Below are 24,385 nucleotides of genomic sequence, written 5' to 3'. Positions count from 1 at the left end.
AAAATTGATGGTGAATTGGTGAAGAGCAGAAACGGTTTTGAATGAACACGAATTAATGAAATTTGAACAAAATTAACACAAATCTGTATAGAATTTGTTCTGGATCTTCAACAGATTGTTGTTTTGCTCTGATACCACTTGTAAAACTGTAATTTATTCGTGTTTTGATGCGGAAGTAAGGTATTCAACAATGGTGGAATGTGTGTGTTAGTGTGTGTTCTTGATAGAGAAAGGTGTGTGTGTGGAATGATCTGATTGCATTCAATACGTAAAATGTGTGGGAAATGAGTTATCAGATCACAAGGAAAAAAGGTTTGAGGGGCATTTATACTCTAAGGAAACTTACAAAAGCTCCCCCTCAACCTTACAATAAGTACATAAACATACATTGTTTTTAACTACAACTAAGCACTATTTATATTTCTAACAGTTTATAAATCGTTTGTCCGTTTAAAACATTATATAAAAGTCATATTAAGTCGTTAAGGAACATATCATCAAACATATCATCTCACATACATATCATAGCATCAACATCTTTCATATTAGTATAGGTCATCCTAAATGTGCCTAGTCATCTTTTGCATCTCCACATATCACATCTAAACATCTTTATAGTTGTGACATAAGTCACGCATCTTTATATAAAATATGCATCTTTATATGTGTGACATAAGTCACACCCGACTGGATGGACAAACCTTACGGTTGTACATCATTGTCGTTAAGATATGGCAAACCAATCCCGGAGTAATCCGTATGTTCAAGACAAGTGGGCCGGGTCAGACCTCCCGTATTACTCTTCACATCTTTGACCATGTTGCAAGGAGTCACCCAAGCAACCACATCTACGTACTTAGCCGGGCAAGGGCAAGTACGAGTTAAGCTTAACACTCTCACATCTAAATTACAAGCTCGATTTTCAACATCTCATATAGTTTAGGTGACCACATTACCTAAACATCATCACATAATCATCTTTTACGTTTGGGCCCTTAAACGTGCACGTGTCATGGCAACTTAATAAGTCTAGTGAACTAGATGAACAAGCCATCTAATCATGCGCATTTCACATATCATCAACCTATAACACATTTTAGTTCATCTCAAGATATTACATAGCATTTCATAGCATATCATTACATCGCATACATTGTTACATCACGTACATCATCATATATCATTGCATATCGTATATCATTACAACATTTCATATCAATTATCATCTTAGATTGTACATCACTTCATATCATTTTTCATATCATATTATATTTATATATCATTTCATATCATATCATCTATTAAGCATACATAGCATCTCATATCAGTACATATCATTGGGGTAGCATTTAATGCTTTCATATGTATCTACATAGCCTATATCCCCGAATACCCATAAGCAAACAAGATACCATTTTGGAAGTTATTATATGAAAACTATGTATTTGTTGAACCCTTAGCGTGTCAAAGTAGTGTATGTTACCTTGGAGTAGCACACAATAAATGATAACGTAAGTTACTGAGCTTTGCAAGTATTCCCGACTACCTATAATCATTAAATGACAAGGCTTGATGCCTCGGACATTCGATTAATACTTTAAAGCTTACATAACTTGACGAAACTCGGCATACACTCACTAAATTAACCTTTCTGGAAACTTGACATCACAATCATTTTTCAAAAACATTACCATTAGAAAATAGGCTCTCTCACGATTCTGTAGATAGCTTATTTGTCCAAAACGGAGTTACGGTTTGAAAGTTATAACTATTTAAAAAAACTAAGTAGTTTACGTTCTGGACTCACGATGCGACATGACCACCATGGTCACGACATGACCTATAACTAAAAACCCAATTCTTTTCACATCTGTAATTCAGATGCGACGTGACCATCTTGGTCACGACATGACCATCTGCAGGTTTGTTCAATCTTTCATGTTTTTCACTTCTAAACGAATCCAAACGAATTGCAAACCATCCGAAACCCTATGAACAACTTTTAACTCTGAAAATCCATCATTTTAAGACTCTAATGATTCCATGAAAACAACCTTTAACATCCAATTGATTTGCAACACAATAACAATCGTTTTTGGTTACCGAATCGATCAAAACACACGATTTCGACATCAATTGATCCTCTAATGACTTAGATCAATTAGGAAATGAATTATATGATTGAAAAGACTTAAAATCAATGCTCTTATACCTCTATTACCTGGAGATGACAAAAGGGGATGCAAAACTTGATCAAACACTCTCAAATCACCCAAACGATGATGAAATCGAACAAGGAATTGATTATAGCAAGGGGGATGGTTAGGTGTAACACCCCACCATTGGCGGAAACATGAGGTGTCATGAAAAGTACAGCACGACATGGAATTACATGAATACTACTAAATGAAATAGAATATAATAAATATATTCTCAAAAACATGAGTTCAAAGTCATAACAGTGCTAAAATAGCTTATTACAACCAAGTCCATAAGGAAATAATCCAAGACATGTAGCCTTAAAGTCTGACAATAAATAAGGAGCACTAATCTCCGAAGTCCAGTCTAGCATAGCAGTCTTTATCTCTGATTAGCCCTGAGCACCTGAAAAGTATACTAAAATGTGTCAACACAAAGGTTGGTGAGTTCGTAGGTTTTATGTCAAAAGTCTAGTCAAAGAAATAAGTCTTTTGTCGATTCTTTTAAGTCTAAACAAGTAATAGTTCAATATATAACGAGCAGAGTTATGCCATAATAAGTCCAATGTCTCAATGTCTCAAAGTCCGGCCTTACGGTACCCGCCTTAGTCCAAAGTCTCATAGTCTCAAGTCTCCAATACACACAAAAAGCACGTCAATTAAGCACATCATTAAGCACAACTACAAACACATATTCACATACATACAACAAGACAGAAGCACGTCAAATGGCATAAGTAACTCTATGCGCACAGGCTCAATACTGAACATAAACAGAAATCGACAAAACTGTTTAAAAAGAACAAGTATACTTTTCACCCCAAAACATGTAAAAAGAGGGGCTACGAAACTCACCTGAAAGCAGCACAAGTATAGTACCCTAAGTCAACGAACAGAAACAGGAACAATCAGTACACTTGAAACACGCTCAAAATCTGTCCAACAGTCCTACATTGTTCACAAGTTACCCAATAAGTACTTACTTAATTGTTGTAACACCCCGCTAAAGCGGAATATACGGGATGTTCAGATAAGCACAAGCACGCACAGTACAAGTTCAAACACAGCTTATAACATTAAGGAATAAGAAGTATCATAAGTTATTACAACATTTAGGATGAACCCTGAATTAGATAATATTCAAAAGACAGAGCAATTATCTTAAGTACTCCTTGAACTCAGAACAGGAACAAGCAACAGGAAGTCTTCACAGCCACTAATCTTGAACGCACGAACAATCTCCATAGAAGAAAGCTGGAAGTAGGAAGGCTCCTATGCTAAGAGAACTAAGAACTTAGCCTGAAAAGCATGTAAGTTCAAAAGGGTCAACTACAAAAGTAGTTGGTGAGATTCACATAAAGTACTCATTATTTATACATAATATTAGTATGTATATTAAGAACAAGTCATAAGGTCTGTACGTCTGTCAAAACTACTTTGTAATATTAAGAATATTTTGGAATATGTAATGTACTTAATATGCATGTATATAATTACTGCTAACCCGATTGGTCAATGATGAACGATAATGAATCAGTAAGCTCACAACAACCAAGTAAGCTACAAGCATGATCTAGATCAAATAAGTACAGATAATATGCATCCTCCAGAACTATAGAGAATGAGGGTGGACCTACCCTAACAGCGCTGTCCATAATTACCTACGGTTCATTCCCTGAACTGTGGGATATGAATTGATAGCAGTAAAAATAGAACTCATACATAGAACAATAAGTACCTACGGAGAACATATAAGTGATACAAATGTATTCAAGATCCTGCCCATTCAAGATCTAGAATACAGTTTCAGAGAATAAGTATGATGATAGGAATGTATTCAGATCCCGCCCATTCAAGACCTAAATACGCTCAAGAGAGTATATATGATGATAAGAAAGTATTCAGAATCATTTTATAAATAGTCTGTACTTTCATAAAATAGTACATAGAACAGTTTTAGAACATATGTATATATATATTTATATATAGACATTTAAGTACGAAATACTTTTCATACGATCATATAATAGTACGTAGAACAGTTCAAGAACATACATATATGTTTATATATACATATAATTTAAGTACCAAAAATAGTTTTCATGCTTTTTAGTCCCCGATAAAGAACTTTGAACACAATGTATGAAAAGGGGATAAGTGAACTCACAGTGATCTGGTATAGTACAGTTATCGAGCAGAAAGGATAAGCACAAAGATAGATATTATTATATCTATCGAAGTCCAAGCACGTCTTGTCTGAGGCCTAAGTACACGTCGTTGATCACATAATACGTACATATATCAGTCTTAGTGATCAATTAATCACAGAATTGTTCTTGATGATCCGATGATTTGGTCCTTTATGCACAGAAAACGTTTTGACTCTTAATGAACTTTAAGTACTTGAACATGCCTTTAAAATGTCTTTGAATATACACTAACAGATTGTACCCAATTGTTCTTGTAATTGTTAGCGTGGAACTTGCACCCATTTATCACGATCAAGCAATAAATCATTATTATTTTATTCAACTAGAACTTGGCATTAGGGTTTGTACTAGAAACATTGTTATAAATTGTCTCATGTCTTGATCTACTTTGGTCTATCAAGGTTTATTTGTCATTTAAACAGTCCTTGGCCAAAAGATAATTTAGATCGTTCTATATTTGGTGATTTAGATCGTTTCGTCCTAGGCACCTTTGGATCATTTTGAGTGAGCTTCATTTAGGTCGTTTCATACAAGTTCTGTTTAGGTCGTTTTAGGCAAGCTTCCCTTAGATCGTTTCAAGGTGTTGTTCAGTTTAGATCGTTTCGCTGCTTCCCCATTTAGATCGTTTTACTGCTTCTCCATTTAGATCGTTCTACTGCTTCTCCATTTAGATCGTTCTACTGCTTCTCCATTTAGATCGTTCTACTGCTTCTTCGTTTAGATCGTTTTACTGCTTCTCCATTTAGATCGTTCTACTGCTTTTTCATTTAGATCGTTTTACTGCTTCTTCGTTTAGATCGTTTCGCTGCTTCCCCATTTAGATCGTTTTACTGCTTCTCCATTTAGATCGTTCTACTGCTTTTTCGTTTAGATCGTTTTACTGCTTCTTCGTTTAGATCGTTTTACTGCTTCTCCATTTAGATCGTTCTACTGCTTTTTCATTTAGATCGTTTCATCAACAAGCAGGAAGAGATCGTTTCATTATTCTGTTCGTTCATCCATTCTTCAATCGTGACTAGAGTCGATTCAACATTAGATTGAGTGAAACCGATCGTATGATCAGTTGCCCAGAATGTGAATCAAGACTGAGCCACACTCCAACCATAATGACAACGAGAAGTAGCAGTAGCAACCAAGAACATAAACACGAGCCCAAACAACCAAGAAATCAAGTCTTAAAGAGGTCTAAATCGGTCTTGGAACGAGTTAGGACGTAATATTAGTACATGTTAACATGTTAACACCATTTTCTTATCACATTTTCAGATTTCAGAATCAATTTAACACATGAACACTTGGTGGTTTCAAGAACAAGTTATGCTCATATTTGAAAAATGGGTTTTGCAATTTAATCACGTTATGACCCAAATTTGTTAAACACATTTAGACACAAACCCATTGCTTATAAACATGATTTCTTAACAAAATCGGACCAAATCATCAAGAACAAGAACATAGAAAGTACACTTTTATTTTGATCAAATTCTCAAAAAGATGTTGTTATTACCTGTGATTTGATATTGGAAACGTGTTTTGATCGTCACAAAGAACCCAAAAGTACAAGTGATTTCACACAAATAACCCAAAATCAAGGTGGTGATTTTGTGTGTGTTTATATGTCTGACTATGTGTTTTTAGTAAGAGAGTGAGAAATGGAGGTGATGAATGAATAGTAACTTTTCTCACACTACAACATTCTATTTATACCTTTTCCAAATGGATGCACTATGTATTTCCAAGGGACTATTTGTGAACATTTTGTACTAGAACACTTATGGACATGAACATTTATGAACCAAACCTTCATATTTTATCGAATTAATTCATAATCCGTCACATAACTCAAGATTTAAGATCTAATTGACCTTCAAATAAGCATATATTTTGAGTCTAAAGTACGTCAAGAACTTAAGTAGATTGGACAGTCTAGCCGTTCAGATGGCGAAAATACGACTTAAGAAACTAAATTAGAATATTTATAAAGCGGTTGTTACAATTGTACACGTCTATGTCCTATACTAGTGTCTTAGGAAATGCCATTATGTCTTGTCAATGTCATAATAATATATATATATTTATATATATAACATAAGCGTCTTGTCCTTATAAATTGTCCATATGAAATTCTTCTTTTAATAATGTCACATTTTAATGTTTATATTTTGTCAACTATTTATATGGAATGTCTTCACAAAATATGTTAAATCCGACAAGTCATTGGCAATTGTTATACGAATGTATAAGTTATATAGTCTTTACAAAGTCTTATATTTAGTCATATATCCATATTAGATTAATCGTTATATATATATATACATATGTCCATGTCAATTTAAATCTTGTATATATATATATGTCCGTAATAACTCCGAGATTATGATTATTTGGAATGAATTATAAACATGGTCTAATTAAATAGATTCCAAATCTGGGTTTTGACCAAGAATGAATAATTTTGACTTTAACCAGCAGACTTAAATTTTAACTTTGACCAAAAACCCTAATTTTGACTAAAACAAAAACCTAATCAATTTTTGTCTAAAATACAAAAACAATACCCAAACCCTAATTCTCCCAATGAGCTGCTGTTGACCACAGTTTGACCGAACCAAAAACATTTTCTGGCCGGTTTCACCGGCGTTGACCGGCTTGACCGACGTTGACCGAACGAAACATCCCAAACAAATCTAGATCCGGCCACAAAGATGCATTACAACTCGATTTCAAGACTCAATACATGAGTATATTCCCGAATCAAAAAGATCTCGAACCCAATGTCACAAATTTGAAAGATTTCGGTTTTACTTTTCGTATGTTAGGGTTTTCGATTTCAAGGGATTTCGGATTCCAACATTCATATGTACATATATATAACCGAAAAGTATAGATATAAGTATAGAAATTTCGGATCTAAAATGATTTCGGATATGTTTATATGCAATACACCATACAATCGAAAAATATATATAAACAGATTTCGGATTTAAAGGAAGAAGAAGATTCAAAATCGAAAATATACACGCATATATATTTTTATGTATAAATTTGTATATAAAAAGCCTCATATGTGCGAAACCGATTTTCTTTTATTGATGAACAATCATAGATTCATTCAAACTTACCAAAATCTATAAGAAAGAAAAGAAGATGATGAAGATTGATGAAATTCGGTGGTGGTTCTTGGTGGTTCGTGGTGATCGGTTGCAAAAGAGAGAAGGAGAAGAGGAGGGGAGGGGGGGGGGGGCGGGTGAAAGGAAAAATGAGGAGGAGGGAGAAAGGGTTTGTGAGAATGAGGGGGGGGGGGAGGTGTGTAGGTTAGGGTTTTGATGTTCCTACTCCCCCTTTGACCGATTTTGACCACCCTTTGACTTCACTAAAACTCGTTTGACTCGACTAATCCACAAAACCTGAGACTCGTATTGATTTAATTACTCATATTTAAATGTAACTTTTTAATAGCTCTCTAACGGATATAAACATGTCTATTTTTACTTATTAAATCTTTAATTGATTTAATTTTAAGTATTTTACTTAATTTGGCATTTCCACAAGACAACTAGTATTCTTCCTATTCTCGAGTCCACGTACAAGTTTTCTAAAGTCTAAAGGCTCATAAAGCTCAAATAAAACAAAAACCCATTTTTTTCATGATAAAGTCTTAAAGTCTAACGACGAACATAAACGAAACAACTAAAAATGACTGGAAAAGTAATTCAGGGAAAACGCTCAGATGACAGTTGTCACATTAGGGCTCAAAGAGAAAAGGATAATATGAGTAATTAGAATCTAATGACCTGATCCAAGACCCTAATCCCGTTTTTTAGTTTCCACCTATGTCAAAACTAGTCCCTAGACTTCTTTATGGCTCATATTAGACTAAAATCACCTATTGGGAACACTAATAACACATTGAACACTTTAAACACCTCAAAACGCATTAAATTATACCTTTAAACACTTATACACATCAATCATTAAGGTATTAAAGCCTTTCATTTAAAACAAATTAAACATATAGACGCATTGAATCATCTATAGACTTAACGAACACATGGTGTTGACTTAACGATTCAAGTCAACCGTTAAATAAAAGTTCGGGATGTTACAAGGATAGAAGACCAAGCTGATGGGTGGAAATCGGCTTGGATCTTACAGTCAACTTGGAAGGTACATTATCAGCATGGAGTCTTGCAAGTGCTCCAGAGTTGTTGCAGCTTTGCATATCATTAATCAACTGAATACACATCAGAAAGGACATTCTAGGAGCGCCAGTTGTTGATTTTAAACATTCTATGAGGTGTCCATTGTATATTGATGCACCATCAACCTTGGTGAATGATGAGCAATAATTATATAGACTTTTACCGCACTAGTTTTGGCCATTTTATAGTCATTTGAGTGAACTTATGATTCTTAATGACATGAATATGTGATTTCAGGTTCATTACTCCTGGCATGAAGGAAAACGTCAAGAAATGGTGATAAAGGACTTAAAGGAAGATAAATGATGGTTCAATGAAGATTCGGGTCGAGATTCAAGACTTAATATGAAGAAACTTGTGCTAACATGAAGCCAATGACCATGTGTTAATACTTTGGGCATAACTTCTTCATACGGACTCCGATCTGACAAGTAATGTGAAGTCCCTCACTGATGGTTTAACCCACAAGTGTAAAATACAGCAAGTCAAGTATGCACTAGATGAGGACTATTATTTACGAAAATATAAATGCAAAAATATATATAAGTAAGTACAAGACTTAAGCAATAATTAAGCAAGTTAAATAAAGGTGGAACACGAAAGTAATTTTCAATGTGTATTTTATTTATTGATGTATAAACAAAATACAAGGTGGTTGCGGAACCTAGATAATACCAAAGTAAGTATCTAAACAACCTTATGAATTATAAGTGATCTATACTTGCTAAATAATCTCCTTGATCGAAATACTTAAAGTTGTGAAGTATAACTGTTTGGATCGAGAGTAATTTGAAAGAGGGAAATGACTTGGTATTTATTGGCAAAATAATCTCTACAGTGATTATTTTGCCGTACAAATGTGGTTGGGAGCATTTAAGGAACTTAGGTATTTTCTTTAAATGCAATGCTAAAAGTACAAGGATAAAGTCACATTGATAGTGACTTGTTGTTAGAATATGAACACATAGACATACATAATCACGAGTAAGCGCAACGGAAGAAATCGAAACATATATGCAATCAGGTTAATTAACAAATAATAAAATCGAAACGTGTACCTTATATGCAAAGATCCAATAAGATAATAATAATAAGATTATTATTAATGCTTAGGGTTTAAAGCAAAACCCCTCCACGATCGCACACTAGACACCCCGAGTAATGTATGCTAGTACCCCGATCACGAACCTAAACAACCCTTTGTTTAATATCCTTAAACTTAAAAATCTAAAACCGAAAACCCCTTAGAAGGAGGCTTCGGCCGAACTAAGGAAAAGAGGGAGGGAGGAGGAAATTTGCTTTGTGAATGAATGAAAAACCTAGAATTAAGCCCTCTATTTATAGGACTTAATTAGGTTTACATAACTTGGAAAATAAGCTACATTAAGGCTTAATCAAGCCTCAAAGTGGCCGACCCCCCCTTCAACTTTGGGTCCAAAATCCATTTTTCAATTTCACCTTTTAATCCTCCTTTTTAATCAATTAAATATAATTAACCCTTTAACTATGTTTAATTAGTTATTTCGTGATCAAATTAATTAATATATTACTTTAATATATCAATTAATATTATCGAGTTACCGTGTCATTTTGTGTGACCCCGTAGGCTTAAACGATTTCCAGATATGCGATTTATAATAATATGATCATATACCAACACTTGTCACCTTTTAGCCAACCACCTTTACACGCGTGTATAACCTTTACAAGGGACAAAAGAGATATCCGGGTAAAAGCGTGTAAAGGCATAAAGTCAATTCCTCGTAATCAGTGTTCAGACTTGTAAGGTCTAGAACACTGACAAGGACTCCAGTTGTTGATCTGGTAAGTCTGTCAGTGGGCTCCGCCACATGTCAGTCTTCTTCTTCAAACTTCAGACTTTGTCTTCAGTGAGAATGTTCTTCAGTAGAGTAGATCTGGATTGGAGTGAAGTTCAATAAGCAAATCTGTACAATTAAACGGTTACTGGACTTCCATAATTTCTGGACAAATCTTCAGGATTGCTCCAGTCTTCAAGTCTGGAGCTAGTCCAGTAAAACTGGACCTAACAAATTCCCCCTATTTGTTTAGAAATTATGCAAGGTTTTTCAAGCTTCTAGCTATACAATTATATGCTTGAAAAACACTTGAAAAATTTTGACTAAGTCTACATTTGTTAGAGATACAAAAATAGTGCTTAGTTATATTTAACTTTATGAACTCTTATGTAATAATTGTAAGGTTGAGGGGGAGCTTTTGTAAGTTTCCTTAGGATATATAAACCCCTCAATCCTTCATTTCTAGTAACCTTTTGTAAGCTAACAACTCATTCCCGTATTGTATGAAATCATATCATTTCACACACACTCCTTTCTATCTCAAGAACACACACTAACACACCATAACCACCATTGTTGATCACATAACTTCCGCATCAAAACACGAATATTTCTACAATTATCATTTGGTATCAGAGCAAAACAACAATCTGTTGAAGATCCGGAACAAATTCTGTACAGATTTGTGTTGATTTTGTTCAAAAATTCAAAATTCGTGTTCAAACAAAACCGTCTCTGCTCTTCATCATTTCTACATCAATTTTCACTCAAATTTCTTGTTTTTGTTCACAAATTCATTCTAAATCACCTCAGAAAACATCCTGTTAAATTTCAGAATCCAATTCAAAGTTTTGAGTGAAATCCGAAATTTGTGGAAAATAGACTAGATTTTGGGTTTGAGTTTCAGTTGATTTGAGCTATAATTTTGTTTCTAGGGTTGTGCGCGATCAAATTTTGAGCATTTCTGCTTTTGAATCAAGTTCTAACTCTCAAAGTTGAGTGAGAAAAGAGCAAATCTGAGTTCTGCACGACTATTTTGTCGTTTCTGGTATTCTTGAAGAAAGTACCTTGAAACGATCTTCTTTTAGACCATTTTACTAGGTTGTTTCTAAGACGATCTCCCAAGATCGTCCTAGTGAGTTTTCTGGCATTAGTTGTTCTTTTGGTTCTGTGTGAACTGTGTGTGGTGATTTGAGCATTTGAAGTTGTTGTGATTGGGAATCACACACTTCCTGGGTAACTAATCTCATTGAGATTGGTTTTGCTCAACTTTCCTGAAATCATAACCATATTCTGTCCAAATTTCCAAGATTTTCTGTACTTAGAAAATTTAACCCAAGTTCTTCTAAGACGATCTTCCCTCAAGACCGTCTTATTTTTCCTTAACAAATTTTCTAAGACGATCTTCTCCAAGACCGTCTTACCTTCCTGTCTTCCATACTTAGTATTTTTCAAGTCCTTTTTCTAACACGATCTTACCCAAGATCGTCCTACCTTTCTTTCTTCAATACGATCTCCATCAAGGTCGTTTTGTCTTCCAAAATTCAAAATCAACAAAAAACAATTTTCAACTCATTGTTCATTCAGTTCAATGACAACAATCAACATTGATCCAATGATGTCAATCATCAGACCCCCAATTCTTCACAAAAATTCTTATGTCCAATGGCAAAACGAATTCATGGATTTTCTTGATACTAAACCAAATGGTGTCTCCATTAAAGATTCAATTCTTGACAGTCTAGTTCAGTTCAAACATCCCCTTAGAATTCTTCTTACCAATGACCAACTCACTGATGCTCAAAAAGCAAGAATTCGAGCTGACAAGCAAGCAAAATCCTATATCTATCAATCTCTTTCTGACGAGATTTTCTCTGCTATCAATCATGATCACAATGCAAAAGAGATATGGGATGAATTACCAAAGATTGCTGATTCTGAAGATTTCAAATGCTTGATGACTTCAACAACCAATTCTTCCCAAACTACTTCACAAACAACAACATGTGTGGTAGATTTCATTTCCAAAGATGATTTTTTATTTGTCCAAACAACTGCTGATACTTTGACAAAGCAAAACCTTACTTTGAAAAACAATTTGAAAATGGCTAAACAAGAGTTTGATAAAATCAATGAAAATTTGTCAGAACTCTCAATAGCTCATGAAGCTCTCAAAGTGAATTATGATTCTTTAAAAGAAATATATTTGTCAAGTACCAGTTCTCAAGTTGTTTCTCCCAATGCTCATTTAACTAACAAATGTCAAGACCTTGAAGAGACTCTCCATTCACTCAAGCAGACTATTGAGACCCTAAAGCTTGAGAAAACCAATGAGTGGATAAGAGCAAATGCAAGACAAGCTGATGTTGAGTTTCTCACCAATAAAATGAAAGATTTTAGACCCAACTGTGAAAAACATGAACGACAGATTTCTGATCTAAACAGTACTTGTTTTCTCAAAGGAGTTGAAATTGAAACTCTTCAAAAACAACTTAAGGAGTTGAAAACAAATGTTTTGTTCTATCAAGAAAAAATCTATAAAAGTGAACAAAATTCTCTTCTGAATTTCACTGCTTATTATAACAAGTCAAAGATTGATAGATCAGAACTTCTTCTTGGTTTAGGTTATGAGAACCCAACTCACTTGGAAAAAATCCAAAAAGAAGACCTTGGTCCACTTTATGATGAAAAATGTCTTAGACTTGGCGTGATTCAAGAATTCATCAGACCATCTGAGGATGACTTTGAGTCAGATGATGTTGAAAGACCAAAACCAATTCAGATTGATTATGTTGCTATTAATGACACATACAAGAAAACTCATAAAAGATCCATCTATGAGTTAGAAGAAATAAACAGCATTTCAATTCCTGAAAAAGATTCTCAAAAAGTTTGTTTAAAACCAGTTTCACAAAGAGCTTATATTCCAACTACCATATTGGAAAAAAAATTGAAGGTTTAAAACAAAAGATTGAGTCTCAGCAAAAAGTCATTGAGCATCTAAAAACTCAAGATCATTCTCCAAAGGTAAGTAAGACCATCCCTACCCAAATGTTGCATGATCTTAATTCTGTTAATTGCTCCACACCATCCCATAGGTGTGAGAATTCAAACAAAGATGTGCAGGGTGATAACATCTCTCCTCAAGAGATTCATGATATGTCCACTTCAATGCTATCATCATTCTTCCAAATTGAAGAGAAAGTTCAAGCTTTGAAAGCTAAACATCTTGTCTCTGTCAAGAAGATACTTTCTTTTGATACCCCTGTGACTACCCCTGTTGACAAGAATAAAGTAAACTTTGAGCACAAGATTGAGACTCCTAGAGATCTTAAGGCTAAAGCAAAAGCTTTAATTGAAAAGTTGACAAACAAAACTGTTTTCAAACCAGAAGTTCAAATAAAGTTCCAGATTTTAACATTGAAGAACTTGATAAGTTTTTGGAAACTGATCATGTTTTTGCACCGGAAGTTGAAAAAGAACTTGAAAAACTATCACCCAAAAAGCCTAAAGTTGCATCAAAAAAGGAGTCAAAATCCAATATTGCTCCAACTTCATTTTATTCACCCAAAGGTCAACATGCACCAGTTGTCAAAGGTAAAAAGCCCATTCCAACTACCTCAAAGAACAAGGTTGATACTTCATCTGTTTCTAGATCCACTGCTCCTAAGGTTACCTCACAATCTAGTTTTTTACCTAAGATGTCAAAGTCTAACAAAGATTTTCTAATCACAGATACATCTAATGGTAAAACCAGATATAGAGATCAGTATGGTTGGTTTACTGTTGCAACTCCAAAGAAACAGAATGTAAAATCTTCCAGGAGAGAAGATAATTACTACAGGAGAGAAGAGCTTAGCTAGTAACTATAGGAGGATTTCTAAATCATCAATGATAAAATCTACTAGCTTTGCTAAAACACAAGGGTTTGTTGATTCACCAGTTAGACGAAGTTGGATAGCTAATGATTACAAGAAGAAAGTTCCTAATAGGAAAGTTGATTCAAATTTGTGTAATTTAGCTAAACTATGGTCTGTAATAAATTCTAAGTCTTCTACTGTGATTTCTAAACCTCTGATTATTAATGCAATTGGGATTGTAATGAATTATAAGAATAAACCTCTTGTTCGAAAACCTCATTTGTATACCTTTCTTGAATCCACTAACCCAAAAGAACTCATTCAAAAGTGGGTACCTAAAAAGACTTAATTCTGTTTTGCAGGTAATAAAGGTCTGTGTTTAGCACTTCATACTGGATGCTTCTCAACACATGATCCTGGAATAAGTTTCTTTTCAAAGAAACAATCTCGAATAAGTGCTCATTACCAATGCACTTACTTGCCTCTGATTGTTTTGTACAAACCCTTTCTCTCTTTCTCCTTCGTTCAATATTTGTCAAACATTGATGTTATGTTTATGTGTAATGTGCTTAAATATCATGCAATGTTTGAGGGAAAAAAAAGGATAATTCATGTATCTAGGGGGAGTTTGTGTATATGCACTATTTGAAGAGAAACTTATTGTTAATTTTAGAAAAACAAACAAAAATTGAAAAATGAAAAATATATAAAAATGATAAAATCAAAAACCAATATTTGTTTTGATTAAGTTGCTTTATTATTTGTTTTGTTATATTTGTTTTGTTTAGTGTTTGTTTTATTATATGTTTTGTTATGTTAAGCCCATTCCGAGCCCAATTTTAAAAGCCCAGTTCTAAGGCCCAAATGTTCAATCTGTTTAGTCCAAACCATTTTTAAAACCGGGTCAAAACCCATTTGACCCGACCCGTCTTGAATCTTATATAACAAGTTGGAGGGAAGAGAATTCTTTTTCTTATCCTTATTTCTTTTACCCGTAAAACTCGAATCTCTCTCTCTCTCTCAAATCACTTCAAAAATCATCTCGGCTTGATCATTGAATCAAAACAAGGGTTGTGTTTTTTTTCAACGCTGATCATTTCATTCCATATCATCATCATCTGAAAATTCCATCTTCAAGTAAGAATTCGACTTTGAATGTAGATCTCATATTTTTCATTTTATTCGAACTCCTTAAATCTGTTAATGTTTCTATGTTTTTGGAATGATTTAGAAGCATGTTTAGGTTATGTGTGAATGATTTTTACTTGTTTAAATGCTTGAAATTGTGTTTTTGAAAATTCAAAAATAAAAACCCCTCTTTCAGTGAAGACGATGACCTAGAACGGTCTTGATTTGGTCTAGGTTGTTTTTGATAGTTTTTGTGATTTATGTAAGTGATAAGTGTTTAGTTTTGATGTTAGTTTGAATCATTTTGTGATATATTTGTTGTATGTTAACTGATTGGATTTAAAACGATCTAGGCAATGTCTTCGCATTTTCTTGTTTGGGTTGGTTCTGAGACGATCTTGTTCAAGATCGTCTTGGTTCCAAAATGACTTGGAAATGAGACAATCTTTCAAAGACCGTCTTAGTTCCATCTATTTGTTTTCCCTTTGTAAACCCCTGAGACCAAGACCAAGACGATCTTGTCAGGATCGTCTTAGGGTCTGTACGCTGTGTGGTTGTTAGAAACTTTTCAAAATCAATTGAATGGGTAACTGATTTCGTAAGAAATCGGTTTTGCTCAAAACTAATACTTTCAAATATAAGGGGAAATTTTGCTCAATCTTTCCAGAAATTGACATAATTTCAACTTACATTTCTAAGTGTTAGAATTTTTCAAAAATGAAGTGAAGTGTTTTGTCACTTGTTTACCAAGACGATCTTGCCAAGATAGTCTCAATATTCCTTCACTTCAAAAGGATTTCAAAAGGACAAAACCTTAAGACGATCTTCATCAAGATCGTCTCATTTTTCTTTTCCATACTTAACCGTTTTTATGATGACAAATCTCAAGACGATCTTCACCAAGATCGTCCCATTTATTATTTCTATACTTAAACCATCTTCATTTCATAAACTTTGAGACGATCTTAACTAGAACGTCCCACTGCTTTTTCAAGACTTAACATTTCTTTCAAATGTTAAGATGATCTTCCTCAAGATCATCCCAACTATCTGTTTCCAATACTTAAACTTTTTCTCAAAAGATCAGACGATCTTTCCAAAGTTGTCTTGTTTTCTTAACCTGAGTTGAAACTCAGGACGATCTCATCAAGATCGTCCTGTTTCTCATACTTAGTATATTTTTCCATATATAGAAACTTTTTTTCAAAAACCCTATTTTTTATGTGGTGTGACAAAGTGCTTTATATAGTCATATAATTGCAATATATATGAAATACGAGGAATTGAACGCCTTTGTGTACTTCCTTATTATTCTCAAATATCTTGTACTTATATGATTATATCTTATTTTTCAAAGTTATATATATATTTCTATATATAAAAATATGAGGAATTGAATGCCTTTGTGTACTTCCTTGCAATGTTTATATATGGGAATATGTATCTAACTATTCTGTGTTTATTTTCTCATATCAAGTTATTTATATGAAATACACTGAGTTGATCGCCTTTGTGAACCTCTTTGTACTTTATATAAATAATTTGTATGAAACTTGTTATTTGCTATTCAAACATTACTTTATGTGTGCGTTAAACTGTTTTGTGTCTTAAAATCAGAAAATCAAAAATAATGGATCATCAAGAAGAAATCCAACATGATGAGGAGATTGCTCTTAATGCATCAATTGAAGAAATTCTCACTGCTGGCAACTCAAAGAATATGAAAAACAACAGAGCTCTTTCTGATCCATTTATTGCCCCAGGATTCCCAATAGTCCCGAGAATTCTTCATAATCATCCACTATCATATGTTCTCACTGTCGAAAGAGACTTACCGGAAGTTTATTTGTTTGAGATGTGGAGAACCATAAGCTTTGTTCAGCCTAAAGATCCATCAAGTTCTAGATCAAAACCAAAACATAAATCTCCCGAACTTCGCCGTCAAGGTTTCTTTCAATACCAACTGAACTCTGAAGATAGTGTGTATGACTTTGAGTTCATCCTTGATGACTTCAGAAGAATTTTGATGCTTCCTGAAGCTGATTCTAATGGACATGCTAATTTTGATGAGTTTGAGTCTAATGATATCATGTTTGCTGCTTTGATCTCTCTTGGGTATGAAAGTCCATTGACAAAGATTAAAGACTTCAAGTTGAAGAATCTACCCAAGATATGGTATTATGTATATTCCATCCTCAACAATTCATTGACTCCATACTCCAGAGGGATGGACAATCTGACTCAACCCATGCTGCATATATTCTATGGTGTTGTCTTTAATAGACACTATGATATCGCTCAACTTCTGTGGGACCAGTTGATAGTATTGGTTAATGGCAAGATCTCGGCTCCCACGAAGTATATTCCATTCATCACATTTCTGACAGCAATTGTCTACGCAGCAATCAGACATGAGAAAAGTCTTCCGAAACTTCATGATGATACAAAAGTGATACTCCAGCAGTATAAGTATGTAAGAGACTCTGGAATTGCAAGTTATACATACTTGATTCCATCTCATTTGTTGGATTTGGTTTCTGAGAATAATGTGGATTATCAAGCTTACCTGGACTGGATTAGAACAACTCTGGGACCGGAAAGCCTCCTGGTTCCTGCCCAAGTTGTGCATAGAACACCAAGTGAGGGGTCAAAGAGAAAAAGAAAAGAGCGTGAGGGTGTATCCAGTTCCAGTGAGCCTAAGAGAAGAAAGATTGTGAAAGGTCAAAAGTTTGAGTTGAAATTAAGTAAGCAAGTTTTTCAGAGAAAGAATAAGGGGAGTTCGTCAAAGAAAGTGAAGAGAAAAACTCCAGCTGAACCTTCTTCACCTGCGTCTTCTGAGGAGACAGTTTCTGTTACTAGGTCTCCAAAGCCAATTAGATCTCCACCACTAAAAACAACTACTTTGAGATCATCTTCACCTAAAACACCGTCACCTCAAAGATCATCAACTTCACTATCATCTCCATCTTCACCTAAATCACCTCAAACACCACAAACACCTATTCATCAATCATCACCACTTCCCGAAATCATTTCACCTGTACCACCCACAATGGAACAAACTCAACCTCAAACCGTTATACCACAAATTCATTCATCATCATCATTTCCTCGATCTCCTCCACCTACATATTTTCAAGGCCGAATGAAATCAATTCTTGTTAATATCCGCAAAACATTCAAGAGATCTCGATTTGAATATGATCGATTTCAAACAACAGAACAAGAAGATGCAAATGACTCAAGTGATAATGAGTCTGATTCAGATGATGCAAATATGTTTGCAGATGATGTCATGGACATCCCGGAGGAACAAGGAGGACATGAGGGAGGGGTTGAAAATACCAGAGAAGATGAGAGGACAGGGCTAGGTGAAAGGCAAAAAGAAAACGTTGGCCTCCATTTAGTTACAAATGTTTTTAAACGCCGGGTTCGCCCTAGGATAGAAGTCGAGAGCCCCCAACTCTCGCAAGGTCAAACCTCTGCAAGCCATTCAGAAGTCTCTCTACAGATTGATGTCTCATTCATGCATGAGCAAAATCCACGTACTCCATTCCATTCTCCTTCTGAGTCTGTGAATGTTGAAACACAAGAGACATCTGCTCCTCTCTTGAACTTCATTTCTGCACATTTGTCTAGTTACCCACTTAGGACACCAATGGCACCGATTGTAATACCATTTGCACATCTAGGTGATGCTGCCAGAACAAACTTAGAGAGATTGGCTATTGTGCCCTCTCGAGGATTGTTTGGAAGTCCTTCCATTGCTAACATCACGCCAGCTTTGAACGAAGGCGCCTTAGTGGCTAGATTAGCTGTGCGACAGTATGAGTTCCTTCGAACTCAATCAGTTGCGTCAGCTCTTCGTGCCTTAGGCATAACGGCAAGTCTAAGTGACTCCGGAGTTATTCACCTTCATTTCCCACAAGATTCAGGTTGTGTAGCCGAATCATCAATTGTTATTCATAATCTTGAATCAACAGGAAATCCTAAGACAGTAATGATGTCTTCGGGTCACTCGGTAGATTCACTTGAGGCTACTGAAGTGCCAGATTCTGTTATTCCTCTTCCTATTGAAGCTCAAAGGTTGGTATCCCAGTTTGTTGAAGGGATTGAAGAAGGTCAGAGAAGTGCATCGCTTGTATCTAGAAATATCTTAACCGGAAAACTTCCTGCCACCGAAACAAGATCATCACCGAGATTGCTTACTGGTGGTGCTTTACGTATTGGTACTCCAGTAGCATCTTCAATACCAATTCGTGCAACAACAACACCCCCATCAATTCAAAGAACATCATCAATAACAACAATGCAAACAACAACAACAATTCCATCATCTCCACTTCAATCAACACCGATAATTCCATCAATTCCACCAACTACAACATCCACACCAATTACTCAATCATTCCCTGATCCCAGTTCACCACATCATTCTTCCAGTTCTTCTTCCGAATCTTCTGATTCTGCCGAATATCTAAGTGATTGCTCACCAAGACGTCTTGCCACCAGTGGTCTATCAACCGACACTCTTAATGTTTCTCTCATGCATCTGTTGAGATCCAAAGAACCACATCTAACTTCTCATAAACGATCAATCTTTCAATCACTTCTTGCATATTTGTCATTTCAAGAAAATAAACAAGCAAAACAAGCTGAAGTAGAAGCTCTTCAGAAAAGAGTTCAAGAACTTGACCAACAATGTAGACTGGCCGATATCTCAAGGAGTCGGGATGATCAAGATCCTGATGATCAACCCGAGGGGGAGAATATAAGAGATACCGGAGAAGGTTATGAAACTCAAGGACAAGATGGTCAAGAACAAAATGTACAAGATGTGATCCAAGATCAAGAGCAAATCAATCAAGATCAAACTCAACCTCAAGCTTCTAAAACTCATGTTAATAAATCGGATTCAGATGATCTACCTCCACTTGTCAAAGATATTTCACATTATTACTCCACAACTTCTGACGAGTCAAGTGATCCTGATCCATTTCAACCTGAAGATGATGAGTTTGATTCATCCGATTCAAGTGATGATCCTGATAATGCTCCAACAAGTGAACAATTTCAGCAAGAAACATATGGGAAAGATATATTTGAAGAGATTATATATCATTTGAGAAACCTGGAGAATCTTGAGACTCCGAGTGAGCTTGCACAAGGAGTCAAACATCCAAGAATCTCAAGAAGCAGAATGTGGCAGATCAATGAAGGGTATTTGTTGAGAATTATGAGCAAATTTTGGATCTAAGCACAAAACCCAATGAGATTGTGTGCAAAGCTAGATATCTTGAAGAAAGAGCTTTCCAGATTTACTGCACACCTGATGAAAGATTGAACATGACATTGAATCGGTTGAGAGCATTCTTTCTTTTCAGACATAAAGATCAAAGAGATAAGTACATGGAGTTGATGAATGTTGTTAGTTCGGTGAGAAAAGAATGGTGGTATAGACAGTTTGAAAGACCAATCACACAAGTGCTAGAGTTGTTTGTTCCCTTGATGTCTCACAACATGAGACTTGTTAGATTCAAAGTTCGCAGAGCAGATGATTGTATGTATATGGTTCAAGAAGAATCATTTCAACACTTGAAGATCTCAGACGTTCTGTTCCTCTACAATCAATATGCTTATCTGATTATCAAGACTCCAGATCATCTTCAAGCCTATGAAGCATTGAAAAGCCACATTCAATCTATAATCAGATTTTATGAATTCAATGACTTTCAGATCGGCTTAGAGAGAAGAACTAGCAGGATTAACCTCACAAAACCAAATCAAAGAGCTGGAGGTTATGAGCTAGATTCATTTCAAATTAGAGATGTGATTGAAGACTTGGATGGGTTCGTCTTCATTAATCGTTTAAAGAGAAAGATCTTCATTCGTGCTTCAGATTTTCCAAAGTACTCTGATGGTACTTTGAACTACTGCTTGTCCATTCTGAGTGCATTCCCAGAGTGACTTCCATCATCATAATCCTGCTATGCTCCTTCTCAATCTTTTTCATAAAGTACCTCACATCAACATAAATAAGCTGAGGATTTTCTTTGAAGTACAAGCCAATTTCTCTGAGTTTAGACCACCCAAATGCTCTCACTGACGTACTTCTTCTTTCATCAGTGAAGTTTTCTTCCCTTGTCAGTTTTACATAAAATTTTGAATGGGCTTCATGGTCTGTGGCCAATCTAATCTCTGCGGCAATAATTTTTCTGGCATCAGCTCTACAGTGCATTCTTTCATTGTATTCCTGTCTTACCTTTACCAGTCTTACTTCTTCTTCAGTCTCTCTGGAGATGCCTTGTGAATTTGCAACTCTTTGCAATTGAGTCCTGCTTATGCTCTTGGACACATCCAGAGGAATGAAGTTGCTCAGATCAGCATCTCTCTCTGCCTTTGTTCTCCTGGGTGGCTTGGGTACACCTCTCATCTTTTTCCTATATTCATTTTCCAAGGGAAGAGCATTCTTCTTTGCTTTTCTCTGGAGCTCAACCAAGGCAAGAGCATTCATCTTTTTCCTATATTCATTAGGCAAGGAGGCAATAATATCTGTATCTTCACCTTCTTCAGTTTCTTCACTAGAAATGACATGAGGCCTTCTTTGGTTTTTAAATGTAGCAAAATATGGGAAGTCCTCAAACTGAGGTTCTGACTCACCAGCTTCAGTACTGGCATCATCTTCTTTTTCAACATTCTTCACACTGGCATCAGTACCAGTTGCTTTTTCCACATTAACCTGAGCAATGGCTTCAATGCCTAGTGCTCTCTGAGCCATTTCTACTTTCGCCTTGGTAATCTTTTCAACATTCTGGTTAAAATCATCAGCACCAGCCTTCAAACTGCTTTCCCCCGTGGAATGACCACTAGTCCCGCACTTGAGGGCATTCCACACATCCTCCAGTTTGTTTCTATCAGAGGACCCAAAAGTTTTGCATTCAGGGGTCATGATAGCCACAGATGTTTTCAAATGCTCAAAATCTCTTTTGAGAGATTGGACTTCAGAGACCAAGTCCTTTGGCGTTTCATCTTTTACCATCTTCTCAACTTGTGGCAACAAACTATCCTGAATGGTCCTCAACACTGACCCAGATATTTCTTCAGTAATTTCCTTCAGCATGTCAGCTCTTAATTTTCTAGCAACTTCATCACTGATGTTGCTGACAACTGAAGTCTGGTCAAGTGTTGGCTTCTTCTCCACATTCTCAACCCTGGTAACTAATTTCTGAACTTCATCAGTCAAACTGGACAAGGGACTAGCAACACTTGTCTGAATGGCAGTTTGCACTGATCTGACAAACTTTTCTTCCAAGCCCTGGACTGCCACTTTGATTTTCTCATAATTGTTATTTGTGGCCAGTACCAGTTCATCCAGCTTCTCAAAAACTAACTTCTCATTACCAGCAAAAACAAGCATTTCTGACCTTATATTATTTGATAGTGAAGATTTAAAGTCAGAAACTACCTGTGAAGAAGTCTGAAGGGATCTTTCCAGGTCCGCCACCTTAGTGAAAAGGTCTTGGACCTCGGTTGGAAAACTGATGGAAAGATCACCTGGAGGAGTTAATCTGGTGGCCTAAGATACTGGAGCTTCAACTCTTGTAATATTTGCATTCTGGTTGACGGTCTCCAGTTCCACCAATGGTTCAGAAATTTGTTGAATATTTTGTGGAGAAGAAGAAAGGAAGTGTTCTGTGGATTTATTAGAGTTGGTGGTGTTTGTGTTGATGATTCTGGTGGTGGTGGTGATTTTCAGTTTATACTGGAAAAGATGGTGGTGGTGAAACTGTTGCATTTAATTCTTCAACAAATGTACTGGTGATATGACTGGGAGATCTTTCAGTATTTAAGTCATCATCACGGAGGAAATCCATATCTTCGTCAAAGTCTTGATTAGAAATGGGAGACTCCATTTCAAAATCTGGCATTCCCCATGCCAGTTGTTCATCTACACTTCTATTCAAATCAATCTGGGCCTCCTGCCCTTCAACATTCACCTGCACTTGTTCAACATTTTCATTTACTTGTGGCTCAACCTGTTCCACAATTAAAGATCCGTCCAAATCCATAATGTCACCAGCCGTAGAATGTGGGACTGGAATCACTAGAGGTGAGGCTCCAGTGACACCAGTCCGTGAAAGAGTTGTGTCAGAAATTTGGCTTTCAATGTTTAGTGCAGACACAGACTCTAACAAAGGTTGGGATGACCTTTCAGATACTTCACCACTCTCCCTAACAAAAGTTTCGAGAGTGGTTGCTTGCAAGTTTTCCCTTATGACATCTCCGGATTCCTGTTGGGAGGAATCTGAATGGTTGGCTTCGGTACTACTGGGAATGACCAAATTTCCCCCTCTCCTAAGTCGTCTGGGTCCAGTTCTTGGACTAGAGGAGGTGGTTGATGGAATAGAAAGAGAAGACTGCTTTGGGTTAGGAACCTCCTGGGTTTCTGGAGGAACCACTTCAGCAGTGAGGACTCTAGAGGGTCCCTCATTGTTTTGAGGTTCGCCTGAAGCCTCTCCTGTGCCAGCTAGTATTGCTGCGACAGTTTGTTCATTAGCAATATTTTCATCATAACTCTCAACAACTTCCCTTCTAAAGTTGTTCAACATAGCCTCAGGAATATCAACCTCCAGATTATGTGAAACCAAATGGTTTAGATCTCCTATATACTCAACCATTGAAAAACGACTCAAATTATTATCATAACCCTCACCCAGTTCTCTCTTGAAAATGATAGACAAAAATCTAATACACAGGACATATGCTTTTCTTTTATGTGTCCTCAGTCTATCAGCTAAATCGTTGAACAAAATATGGGCGAAATCAACCCTTAACCTATACCATAAACAATAAGCAATCAATAACTGGGTTTGATTAATCTGGTCTAATCCTCCAGACTCACTTCCTAAACACGAAACAATATGAGTGAAGAAATACCTCCATGAGTCAGACAGCCTACTCATATATATA

The 24,385-nt window shown here is 35.7% G+C and overlaps 1 long non-coding RNA gene across 1 annotated transcript in view; it reads right to left on the bottom strand.

Annotated features, from left to right (window-relative positions):
• Window positions 1–2,572: 2,572 nt before the first annotated feature.
• The window catches only part of LOC122598546, an 82,147-nt gene continuing 60,334 nt past the window's right edge, over window positions 2,573–24,385 (bottom strand). Inside the window, exons 2-4 of the long non-coding RNA XR_006323645.1 lie at window positions 3,368–3,497; window positions 3,054–3,146; window positions 2,573–2,604 (exon numbers count right to left, since the gene is read on the bottom strand). This is a non-coding gene — a long non-coding RNA (uncharacterized LOC122598546). The remainder of the gene's footprint in view (window positions 2,605–3,053; window positions 3,147–3,367; window positions 3,498–24,385) is intronic.

The sequence above is a fragment of the Erigeron canadensis genome, chromosome 4 (assembly GCF_010389155.1).
Source record: "Erigeron canadensis isolate Cc75 chromosome 4, C_canadensis_v1, whole genome shotgun sequence".
In the NCBI taxonomy this organism is placed as follows: Eukaryota; Viridiplantae; Streptophyta; class Magnoliopsida; order Asterales; family Asteraceae; genus Erigeron; species Erigeron canadensis.
The sequence above is the reverse complement of the archived record's forward strand: the minus strand, read 5'-3'. Positions and strand labels throughout refer to the sequence as shown.